Below are 13,115 nucleotides of genomic sequence, written 5' to 3'. Positions count from 1 at the left end.
TTTAAAAATAAGAGAAAATCTAGAACTCATTATGCTCTTCAAGAAAGTCAGAAAATCTCAAATAGATCTTGACAGTGATCAAAGAGTAAAACCACAAAAGTTGAGGAAAAGTAAACAGAACTAAGGAAGAAAATTTAGGCTGGAATCCTCTACAGAACTCATAGACACGAAGAACAGAATCAACATAACAGGAAAATCACACAAAATTCAAATAATTCAAGCCGATTAGAAACGTCGTCTAATGGTGATCTCATCAACAGACAACTGGTACAGCACCACCACCACCACCAGCCCCTCCCTGCCCTGAAAAAAAAATAGCTTTATGTGAGAAACGGGAAAAAATGAAGCATTTAATTCAAATGGGGGTAAAGGGACACAAAATTAACTCAAGACTTCAGCGGATGAACTTAAAATAAAAGCAGAAAAATACACTTTAAACAAAGCTATTAAGCCATAATATGAAGGGCTGATCCAAAATGAGCAAAAAACCTGCCTGAACTTAATTCTTCCCAGCTCCTCCTTCCACTCAAAAGGTAAGACATTATTACCTAGCAATTGATTGTTTTTCAAACCAGCCTAGTATGCTGTTCCTTCTTTCCACTCTCTATGTCTGCGGACTTTTTTGCCTTTCCCTGTGAGGAGGAAAGAAGTTGGGAACGGTTTTGGTTGAGAAAGTTTACTCTGGGGCAAGTTTTCAAAGATAATTGTGAGTGGAGCTAGCAAAAGAACCATCATGATCAACGGTATCAATAAGCACCTGAGAGCAAGACTTATTCCCCATAATTTCAATTAAAGAGAATTATCTTCTCAAACTGCGTAATTATATCCACTTTTTAAGCAGAGCATTCCAAAATGCTTCCTTGATTAAAACTAATTTTGACCACATCCTTTGTCACATCTTCCTCTCCATCCTGTCTGTGGTAGAGTGCATACAGTATTTTAAATATATGACAAATGTTTTAAAACCATGATAAACATAGGAAGAAAACAGTTTCTCATTTTACTCATCAGTAAGCTGTAAACAGTATCTAATTGTTGGGAAGATAAAATATGATCATTATATGAAAGCTCTTATCAGCAAATATCTTTCTAAGTGGTCAACAGCTCATAACTTAGTTGATAACCAAATTTGCTTCTTGTTCTCCAACTCATTAATCATGGCCTTCTAAAACAAGAACCTCAGTGACTCCTTAATAAATGTTTCTCAATCTTTTTAATCCATGCTTCTTTAATAAGCAGAAATCTTACTCCCTATTGTACTTTTTTGTAACATTTTCCTAATATAACATTATACTACCAAATGTGCTTTTTCAAACTCCAATTTCCTCCTCCAATAATCAAACATGACCCTGTATCACCCATTTAGAAGAAGCACTGAAATCATAATATGAAGAAAATCATACATAAACCATAAAATATTGTACGTGGGAAAGAATAATCTATTGCTAATTTCATAGATTATGAAAGCTTAAATTATTTACATATTCATTCCATAAACATTTATACAGAAAAATGTGACTTCCATACTTCAAATGGTACATACCTAATTTTGTATGTAAATATTTTCCTCATCACTCCACTGAAACTATACTCCCTACACAAAATAGAATGCTGATTTTTCTTCTTCCTTTCTGCCTTTATTGCCTCTTCATCTCACCAACCACAATCAACTTAATTAACTACTCCTTCTCTGTGGTTCCAAAACAGCTTTGATAGTGCCCAGCAGAGTGAATGACAAACCTTCAGTGATGCTCAATAATACGGTGTTATTTCTATTCAAACTTCTATTGTAACTAATTGTACTCATGTCTGTGTCTCTCATCAGGCTAGTGTTGGAGGGCAAGAACCTAGGCCTTCATTTTATATAGCCTTCATATATCCTTCTGATATATATGATATTATACACAACTCCTAATAGGTAACAAAGTGGCCAAGTACTATCTGCGAAATTAGACTGGATTCTTCCCATGCTATCCTTGAATGTGACACCCATCTGTCATCCAACCTTCGCTCATACCATTCCAAGCTCAGGCCTCATCTCCTACACAACATGTTCCAAAACCACACAAGCCAATGCTGAGATTTTTCTAACGCTGTTAGTGAATATTACATGGTACAGTATTTTATGGTACAGTACATTGTATAAAACACTCTTTGGTATTTATGTTTTCCTGAACTGAACACAACTTGTTCCAACTAGACAACAGACTCAACATCAAAGAGCATGCCAACTTCTTGATTCATGCCCACTGAGTAAAGCATTTTTCAGGTAACTGGTACTCAATGTACTGATAGAATAAAATGTACGTACAGCCGACCTACATCCTGATGCAGAGCTGACAGGGACAGATGTTGCTGGTCAGCGCTGGTAGGTATCCTTAACGGAGTAAGTGGCACAGTGCCTACACTCTCTGGTGATACAAAAAAAAAAAAAAAAGTTGCTCATGGAGAGAGAGAACTGCACTCTACTTACATCAGGCAGCAGCTATCCTCCAACTCCTCGAACAAGAGAATGAGAGAAACATGCAGACTGCTTTACAGGGTAGACGTGGAAACCAACGCCCTGGAAGTATAGTACTCTGAAAACGGTCACACAAAAATTCAGTGGCAGACCAGGTACTGACACCCAGGTTTCCTGTCTCCCAATCGAGAAGCCTTTACTACATCAAACTGCTTCTCTGATCAGGTATCTGAAAATAAATTACCACAAAGGAATGTGACCAATGAAGTCTTTTTGTCTTTAACTCAAACATGCCAATCACTGGAAAAACCCAGAAATACCTATGTCACTCACAAAAATGCCACTCAAAGGAATTAGAAGTTCAGAGAAGAAACTGGGGAAGGTAAATGCTTTTCTGGATTCCTCTGCCTCCACCCCCGCTTGACTATTAAAAGTGTTCCCAGGTCCTCCTTCAGCCCGTTTTTCACTCCACACCCTCCTTTGGTGTTTGCACGCACAGCCTATAGCTTCAACCAGCAATAGACTAAGAATTCCCAAATTGAAATCTCTGAGTTTCTTCTTTTTTTAAGCTCTGAATCTGTGTATTCAACTGCAATTTAGACATCTCCACCTATGTCCCATGGTCACCTTAAAAAAAAAACTTGGCCTCATAAGGTCATCATTTCCCCTCTGCTCCAGCCAACCAGCACCCCCGGCTTGTGGTCACCCTCTCACCTCAGTGAACAGCACCTCCTAGCCAGAAACCAGTGTCACACTGGGTTTCTTTCATTTCTCTTATCAAGTCTTACCAATTCTCCCTCCTAAATACAGTAGTTCTTGAACCCCACTCAAATCATCCTCCATATAGGGATCTGCAAAGCTTTCTGACCACTCACCTTTATCACTAAAAAAATTCTGAGCATATCTGTACCCAAAATATATGCAATTTATAAATTCAAATACATGTACTTCTACAGCAATATAGTAAGATATAAATCATAATCAAAATTTTAAACTTTAAAGTGATGAGACCAACAAACATAATAGTAGACCTAAAATTTTCTCCCTATACTTCAGTGAGTCTTTTTATGCATCCCTGGAGATAGGAACCTGTGCTTTGAAATTCTGTACAATGAGATTGGTCCTATAAGAAATACACACATATATGTGCTTGTGTGTGTTTATATACATATGTATGTGTACTGGAGGCAGCTTTTCTCATGCACACACACGTTTCATGAAGTGATATGCACATGCTTAAGCATATTGCTAAATATAGTGAACTCTACCTTCTAAAGTCACAAACCAAACGGCAAGTTTAAAGTTAGCTGACCTCTAAAAACTCACAGCCACTTTTAAAACAATAACAAATGTACAAAGTATAGTTTGGATCCTTTTGTACACAGCTCCTGAAAGAGAGAAACTTTTTTTTTCACCTACCAACAGACATATTGGAAGGCTGCTAATATTCTGACTTTTACGGACTGTACCCCCTTTAACCTGGGTACATACCGTAATATCTTTTCAGTTTTCCACAGCTATAGAGATACCCCTAGAATAACACTTTAGGATTCAGAAGACGAATGTACCTTTCTGTATCTTAACCTCTCTACTCCATACCTCCAAACTCTCAAAAAACAACCAGCCAAACTCTCAGAACCTAAAACCAAATCAGAGTAAACACTGCTAATACAATACAGATACTTACATATTTACCCGGCATAATCTCTAGGATTCCACCCACAACCTAACAGATCCTAACTCTCTTGCAGAGTGAGAAAATCTGCTAATATCTAACAGAAGTCTAAATGAACCCTTTCAGATATATGCAGCTTGTCACACATTCAGAAAGTTAAGTTCTCTGAAACTTTTACCAGTTACAAGATGTTTCAGCTTATCACACTAGCAGCATAGTTAAGGGAAACCAGAGCAGCTACAGAATATTAATGAATATTTTTTTTCAGACAGAACACTATACTACTCCCCGCTGTAAGCCATAACTTACTTATCAAGAAGCCAAACAATAAAAGCATTACAATCAGTGGCAAGCACGCTTAGGAAAACTGGCACCATGTTAAGTTGTTTGACCACTTTTCATTATTATAATATGACCAGATGTCCCCAGTGTCTCTCCCAGAGTTAGGAAGAACACCAATGTAGAACTACATTTTCATTCGTGATGGTAATTCGGGGCTGATTTAAATTAAATTATACTGACCAGAAAGCTAAGAAGAAAGCTGCCTAATTGTTAAAATTACTAAATCCAGTGACTTTCAGAATTGTTGATTCCATGCTTTTCGTGTGCAGAATGTTGAGGGTATTAAAAAGTAACTTTAATATAGAACTTTACACTGTTAAGAAAATCACAAACACTTAAAATTGTAGGTCTAGGTCTGAAGTCAACATAGACGAGTTAAACAGTCTATTTGCTTCCTGTTCACAGAATTAAAGTATTAACCACATTCTTTGTCCTTTTAACTAGCATTCTAATAACATCTTCCACCTTCATACTCAATTTTGGGATAAGTAAAATGACTTTCTCCCCAAATGCCTGTAATCAAAATACCAATGTTTTTTATTCAACACTTCACCATCTTCAGTCACTTATATAATATTGATCAATGAGTCAACATTATTTAAAAATATGAGAATTATAGTGAGACTCTAAGTCCTGACCCCTCTGGGCCTTGATGTCCACAAATGAACAGGTAACTGCCAACTAAAGTTCCTTAATCATTTCTAAAACTGGTCTATTGTATAACCTATCGTAAAGGACGTATGTGGTTTAAGAAAGATATCTAATCTAAATTCCTCTAGCATGTTATTTTTGTAGCATCAAAACTACAATTAAAAAAAAAAAAAAACCCTAAGGGCCAGGCTCAGGGGCTCACGCCTGTAATCCCAGCACTTTGGGAGCTCGGGGAGAGAGCACAGCTTGAGCCCAGGAGTTTGAGGCCAGCCTGGGCAGCATAGTGAAATCCTGTCTCTACAAAAAATAAAAAAATTAGCCGGGCACGGTGGCAGGCGCCTGTAGTCCCAGCTACTCAGGAGGCTGAGGTGGAAAAATAACTTAAGCCTGGGCGGTTGAGGCTGCAGTGAGCTGTGATGGCTCTTCTGCACTCCAGCCTGGGCAACAGAGACCCTGTCTCAAAACAAAACAAAATAACCTAGTAATTCTACCCACCTAAGTTATCCATGTGGCATGTTGGCCCAAAGAAACCTTACTAATGATGTTACCAATTACCTTCCGAGATATTTTTAACATCTTTTTACTACAAAAGAAGGCTGAAAAGGAGTCAATACTCTCAAGCTAAGTGTTTTACATTTTGTATTTGATTTTCACAACTATAGTTAGGAAGGTTACTTGTGGTTTAAACGTGGACTCTGGAGCTAGACCCCATGCCTTCTCCAGGAGCTCCTGATGACCACAGGCAACTTACTTTTGCTCCCTGTGCCTCAGTTTCTTCACTCGGAAAATGGGAATCGAAACAGTACCAATCTCATTAGAGCGGTTCCAGAATTAAACAACACATGTAAAATGCCTAGAGCTAAACTTGGCCCTCACTGTCATTATTATAAAAATGAATTATTAATGTAGATATTATTGTTCCTATTTCACAGATGAGGAAACGGAAGCTTAGAGAGTGCAACTTACTAATGATCATACCAATGAGTGCAAAGTCTTGGACTCAAAAGCACGAATTTGATTAAATAAAAGTTACTTAGAGGGTAGGAGTCTCATAAATCCAATTTATGAAGCCTAAGAAATGACACGCGGTAAAATGATACTAGACACAGGCTGGGCTCTCAGGCACAAGCTGGCCATGGTCATGCGTCCTGGTCCCGGGGTGCCCGGCAGGGACCGGCGACTCTTGACTTCCCGGCATTCGCGTTTATAAACACGGGGAAGTGGACTGCACTGCCGCCACCGCATCCCCGGTCCCCAGGGGCTCCGCGAGGCCACCTTCTACCCGGCTCCCGCCGCCCCCGCTCGCGGCGCTGGCCCCAGGGCTGCCTCCTGGCAGCCGGAGACCAGTCCCCGCCGCGGGCGTCGACGGCTGGCTCGACGCAGCTCCAAGGACAGCAGCTCGCGAGGGAGCGAGAGACAAAGGCACAGGACCCGTACACGGGAGTGCCAAGTCCCAAACGCCGAGCTCCGGGTGGCCTCGCTGGCTCCCACCCGCGCTTACCCCAGCCCGGCGGGAGACCGCAGGTGTCAGGGGCCGTTCGGGCCCGGTCCTCCGCAGCTCCAGCAGCCCCGACGTGACAGCGCCCAGGCCCGCGATCCTCGCGTTTGGAACGCGGCTGGGCCGGCTCTGCGCCCGGGGACTGCCAGCGCCGGGGACCCGAGGTGGGTGGCGGTGTGCGGACTTCCTCCTGGACTAGCCTGGAATCCCGCCCCAGCCCCCAACCGCCGGCGGCCGTCCCCGCCCCCACGCCCGGCACAAAGGTCCCGGCGAGGACCGGCCGGCGGCTCTAAGTGCGGCCGCGCACCGGAGACCGGAGGCCGCGGCCCGCGCTCCCACACCTGAGGCCCGCCGGCCCCTACCTTCTCCGCGCGGCGTCCGGGCCCCAGCGCGGTGGGCTCGGGCCTGCTGTTCCGCGACTCCCGCTGGGCCTCTCCCGCGGGCTGGAGGGGCCTCCCGCGTCTCGGGCGCGGCGGGTGGCGGCGGCTCCTCCTTCTCAGGGGCGGGAGGAGGGGACTCGGCGGCCCAGAGCCGCCCCCCGGCAGGAAACCAGCCGCGGCCCCGCCTCCTCTGCGCGTCTGATCCCGCTCCCGAGGCCGCCGCCGCCGCCCTCTCCCTCCGGAAACGCATTCCTCTCTCGCCGCGTCAGCCCGGCCCGGGGCGAGGAGGAGGCGGAGGCAGGAAGCGCGACCGGGACAAAGGAACCGCCCGCGCGGGAGCGCGCCTGAGGGAGGCCGCGGAGGGCAGGGCCGGGGCTGCGTTGAGACAGTCGCCGTGCCTCAGTTTCCTCCTTTGCGAAGGGCGGGAGGGGTGGGACGCGCCCTAGAGTCCGGCGCGTACCTGGTGTAGCCTGCTGGGCCCGTGTTCTTTAAGTTCCGCTTCCTCGGAGCCGCATGTCCGACCCTCGCTCCCGTTTGTCCACTGATGTCTCGTTTCGAGCCGGGGAGCTCCTGCATCTCGGAAGCCCCCTGAGTCCCGAGGCAAATCGGAACCATGAGCCCCCCGCTACGCTGCAGGGCTCCATGGGGCCAAAAACCACGTGGTCCTTCTGGAAGGGAACTGGCTAAGCCAGGACTGCTTTTCTGGAGTGATAATGTGCTTGCCTGTGTCTAAGACAAAGGTGAAGACTTGGGAAGCCCATGGGTGCCACGAAGGGTGGTGAGACTGGGGAACGTTTTAGAAAACCTGATGAGTTGGGTCCTGCTTTTGATAGATTTATCTGGAGGTACCTTTATGGGGAACAGGGATGAGAAGGAAAAGTTTCTTCCTGAGGACTACAGTTTCTGTTCCACCTCTTTAAAAAAAAAATTTGGAGATGGAGGCTGGAAACAACGTTTGAAAGAGAAGGAAACATTCATTATGAGAATGGCTGGACGCATGTCGATTCGATGATTGAAATCTGTACCAGCCAAAATCATACTGAAACCTAGTAATTCAGTATATGCTGCTGACAAGCTGCTATCCTGGTAGCAGAAAATGTTGTGGGTTCCACTTGGTGAGCTGCAGCACCCTGTTGGGAAAAGAGCTCAAAAATTACCAGATTTATGAAACAGAAGTATTTCTTGCAGGAGATTAGGGACTGGAACGCCCATTTGGCTGCTGCCAATCAATATACGAGAAAATGAAGCGATCACATCTAAGAAAACTTGCACATTACTTACCAGCAAAATCAAAACTATTGGTTAGCTAATCTCTGAAGACCTCTAGGAAATGAGCACTATTTTTCCCACTTAATGAATGTTCAAGCTTAAGAGGCTAAATGATGTTCCTATGTTAATATCTCAATGGTCAAACTGCCATTAGAACTCAACATTCTTGAATTTTAAAGGTATCGGTTTTACCATTGTTCAGAATTCATCAGAATTGGCCCAGTCTCAGCACAGAAAACTGTATAGTTCGAAAGCATAATTGGTCCATGCCTGATTTGCACTACAATTTCCAGAATTTTTTTCCCTGTACATGACTGGTGGAGGCACTGGCTAATCTTTGCTACAAGAACATTATGAGATTTAACTCTAAACTAAATTAGTTCCTCCAAGACAATTTACTGACCTTTTTAACACCACCGTCAAGCACTGTTGCGAGGACAGATAATAGGGGCTCAGATAATATCTGATAAATGAATAAATAGGTCCTTTTGCTCTCCCGGGACCAGGCTAGAGCACTTGACTAAACTGATGTGTGAGGTAGCAATTTGTGTACAGAAGTCATGAGTTTTGAGGAAAAAGAAATTAAAGAAACATGTTCACTAAAAACTGCAGTCATTGGTCAAGAATACGAGTCTACTTGTGATTTCATACAAATAATGGGTGGACAGTGAGCTATGAAATGTATGAATACTCAAGTAAAGGTTGGTCAGCATATGTGCTAAACAGGAAATCCTGGTAAGTAGGAATAGTGCAAGCTACATTGCTAGCTCTTATGATATTAGGTTGGTGCAAGGTCTACCAGGTGTCTCTTGCCTTCCCATGTGTAAGGTCAACCAGATAGCTCTCACCTTTCCATGTCTGAGGTCAACCAGAGGCTGCTTGCCTTCCCATGTCTAAGGTCGACCAGATGGCTGCGTGCCCAATGTAATAGAACATCATTAGTATCTTAAATTCAAGATAAATCCATACCTTACCTACACTGTCTCCCAATTATTATCAAATGTCTTCTGCCATCTCTTAAGTCATTATTATGTCAAATAAAGTTAGTGTTTCTTTTAGTTTTGTCACTGGTGATACTACTACTTGCTCTTCAAAATGTATCTTTATTCATCTAACATTTTCCAAAGTAAAGTTTCAGAGTTGCTCAGCAAGAAAGACGTTATTGGATGCCTAGGTTTATATTAGTTTGACTTATATTATTATTAATTAGCACCCCTTTTCACTCTCAAAAGTACGTCCTAGTATAGATGATAATTTATATGATCACTCTATAAATAAGTGTCCAGATAATAAGGAATAAGAATAATAATTTTAGAAATTCAAAGGGGATTCATCAGGATATATTGCAAATCAGGTTCCAGATTTGTAGGTGAAGACTAATTTCAACATTGGTGATAATAAGGGGAAAATGAGTTGCAGCGTGGGGGTGAGTATGAAAAATTAGGCAGTTGCTGTGTGATGAAAATGCCCTACTAGGAGATTTTATTAAGACAAAAATCTTAATTTTTTTCTTAATAACAGTACCCTGGCTGATCAATGGGACTTGGATTTTAAATACCATTGTGTAATAAATGAATGTGATGGCTTTGGAGCAAATTGATTGACAATGGCTAGGTAAGTCTTCAGCCACTTTTCTAAGGACTGTTTCTGTAGACTAACCTAGATATATTTTTCTCATCTGTCACTTCCAGTTACTTTGAATCTAACTCCTTCTTTAAACATTAAACAAAGAAAAAGATGGAAGGGATAGGGATGAAAGGAATAGAGGTCTCTGATAACATCCTGTAATACTAACATAGAAGTGCTTCTGAATCATGAATAACTCCATTCCTTTACCTGAGGAACTAAAATCACTGTTTTAAAATGTGAATCTGCTACTCAGGAGGCTGAGGTGGGAGGATTGCTGGAGACCAGGGATTAGAGACCAGACTGAACAACGTAGTGAGACCACCCCCGGCCCCAACTAAAAAATAAGGAATAAAATTAGCCAGGTGTGGTGGTGCATGTGTGTAGTCCCAGCTGCTCAGGAGGCTGAGGCAGGAGGATTACTTGAGCCCAGGAGCCACCATAGTCATGCCACCATAGTCCAGCCTGGGCAACAGAGTGAGACCCATCTCTAAAAATGTGAATCTGTGTGTATTGGTGGAAAGCAGCCCTGGGAATTATTGACATTTTGAAAAACAAGAAGGGGTGAGACAGTCCTGCCAGTTCCTCCTTTTTCAGTCTCCATATGCATAAATAACATGCAAATAGTCATATAATGCAGAGAAACTGGAAGTGCATTGAATTTGCAACTTTTTTTTTTTTTGCTTGAGGGCTTCAATTTAGTGAGCACTCCTCAATACTCATAACGGAGTATTGCCAGAGGAACTGTAAAAAATTAAGTTTGCTATCAGGCAACCAGCAATTGACTAGGTATGGCATGTATCAGTGTGTCCACCAGGCTGTACTGAGGCTTCATTTCTTTGCTTATTTGAAAGTAAGGTGGAAAATGGCACAACAGCCTGACCTGATTTGCAATGTGTCGCTTAGAGCTTAGGCTAGCCATTCAGTCTTTTCCTTTTCTAGGTAACTAACAGTGGCTGGACTATGGCTTTGAATATGGGTCACAGATGAGTAAGCCTTCCTCAACTGGTTCTGCTTCCTGTTTTCCATATATAGGGGCCCCATTTTTTCCTTTTCAAGTCCACACAGCATTGCCTCCAATGGGTGTGAGCATTCCTTACCAGCATTCAGATGCTGAACATTTTTAACAGCCTACGGGGAACAGTGTTTTAGGCAGCTCTTTTCAAACACTGAGTTTCTTCAGCTGTGGAAGGGAATGTCCTTCCCAAACAAGAATAAACAAAAATGCCCAATATAAGCAATTGAATAGCACTGGAGTTATTTTTAGGAACCAGGGTCAGTCACTACAGGAAATGATTGTGTTGCCAAAGCGTTACAGCTAGTGACTATAAAAAATATTATTTATTTTCTCATTTAACTGCATCTTGAGGAAAGTTAGCAGTTGCAATTTTAAGTTAGGAACAGCTCAATTTCAGGCCAGATTCATTAGGGAGTAGGAAGGATACCTTTCACTTAAAAAAAGGCATTTGGAGTAAGTAAGAACACCTCCCCTGCACCTCCCTCCCGCCCTCCAGCACAACACTCAAATTAATCCCCACAACATATTATCTTAGGCAGAGTTCTTGCCTCATACCTATGAATGGGATACCATGAAACCCCTAAAATTCTAGACAGAATTTTACTTACACATATATATCTTCATTGTTGTGGTTTGAATGAGATCTTAACCACAAAACATTAAGAATAACTATTTTAAGCACTTATACGATTAGTTCTTTTATAGACTACATGCCTAAACAAATGTCGTCGTGGTTGCCCTGGAACTGTGAGTTGCATATTGATTAGTTTTATCTAAAACAATATTTAAAACATCAGATAGTGCTTCCAAATATTTTCTTATGACGTGATTTTCACTGAATGTTATTTAACCTGCAAGAGGTAGAACAGAAAAAGCAGAATCTTTCGTCATCAAACCGCACAACTAAAGAGTGTGCTGTTTATGTCTACTTTTCAAGGTAAGATAAACTTCAAAGAGAAATGAACTTTTAATTTCAAATTCCAATTTACGTAGTAGGACTTAAATGACTTCAAATCATATCTAAAAATCACCATAACTAAAACCATTGGAAATTTTTACTTACATTGAGAATAAAAATAAATAAATGTTAAGTGTATTTCCTAATAATATTTGCCATGCAGCATTTGGAAGAACAAGTCCTGTGATGCTTCTACTTTAAGATTTCTGCATTGTTGTTGGCTGATGTCATAGACTGTTCCCTCTATGATCACAAGAATTCCCTATTTAGAACTGCTTATGGCTGCCCATTGGGTAACGTTTCAAGTTGAAAGAATTTTGCATTTTGTGTTATTGTACTAGAATGAAATAATCTTAATCTGAAAAGTTTTGGTGGTTAAACTCTTTGATATTTTTGTATTCCTGACTATTTTCTTCATTTAGCTAAGTTTACACTGAAGTCCTTAATTACCCTTCTCCTTTTATGATAAAAATACATCCTTCATTATCTATAATTTTCCAGTGGCTTCCACATGCCAAAAACGTCAACTATACAATTTTTCTCTTATAGTCAGAACACTGGCTTGTGGAAATGAAGCACTTCATTCGAAATTTCACCAGTAAATATTGTTGATGTGTGATCTCTAGCTTACAGAATAGATGGAACTGCATTCTTACATTTAAACAATTATCCTCTGATTAAATAAATTCAGATACATCTAAGGAATAGAATAATCACCAGTTTTAAATAAAAATTAGTTAGACAAGTTTAACAAGATGCCCAGTGCGTTGCAGTACATAATCCTTTTTGTGAATTTTTTTTTTAAGAGACTTTTTTTTAAGAGACAAATTCTTGCTCTTGTCGCCCAGGCTGGAGTGTAATGGCGCGATCTTGGCTCACTCTGCCTCCCAGGTTCAAACGATTCTCCTGCCTCGGCCTCCCGAATAGCTGGGATTACAGGCGCCCACCACCATGCCTGGCTTTTTTTTCGTATTTTTAGTAGAGATGGATTTTCGCCATGTTGGCCAGGCTGGTCAACAAAGTAATTTTAATAGTATCCACATTTGACCAGGCGCAGTGGCTCACGCCTGTAATTCCAGCACTTTGGGAGGCTGAGGTGGATGGATCACCTGAGGTCAGGAGTTTGAGACCAGCCCGGTCAACATGGTGAAACCCTGTCTCTACTAAAAATACAAAAAATTAGCTGGCCGTGGTGGCTCGTGCTAGTAGTCCCAGCTACTTAGGAGGGTGAGACGCA

At 42.0% G+C, this 13,115-nt stretch overlaps 1 protein-coding gene across 3 annotated transcripts in view; it reads right to left on the bottom strand.

The window, feature by feature from the left end:
- Positions 1–12,001, bottom strand: part of ITGB1 (integrin subunit beta 1) — a 60,495-nt gene extending 48,494 nt beyond the window's left edge. Inside the window, exon 1 of one of the 3 annotated variants that reach the window (XM_058436559.1) lies at positions 11,984–12,001. The gene's annotated coding sequence lies outside the window, so the exon portion shown is untranslated. Of the gene's footprint in view, positions 1–6,630; positions 6,651–6,989; positions 7,197–11,983 lie in introns of those variants that run through there. The other 2 variants (XM_032143838.2, XM_058436558.1) reach the window with 2 other exon arrangements.
- Positions 12,002–13,115: the final 1,114 nt, after the last annotated feature.

The sequence above is a fragment of the Hylobates moloch genome, unplaced genomic scaffold, assembly GCF_009828535.3.
Source record: "Hylobates moloch isolate HMO894 unplaced genomic scaffold, HMol_V3 SCAFFOLD_3, whole genome shotgun sequence".
Taxonomy (NCBI): domain Eukaryota; kingdom Metazoa; phylum Chordata; class Mammalia; order Primates; family Hylobatidae; genus Hylobates; species Hylobates moloch.
This window is presented reverse-complemented; position numbering and strand designations above follow the sequence as displayed.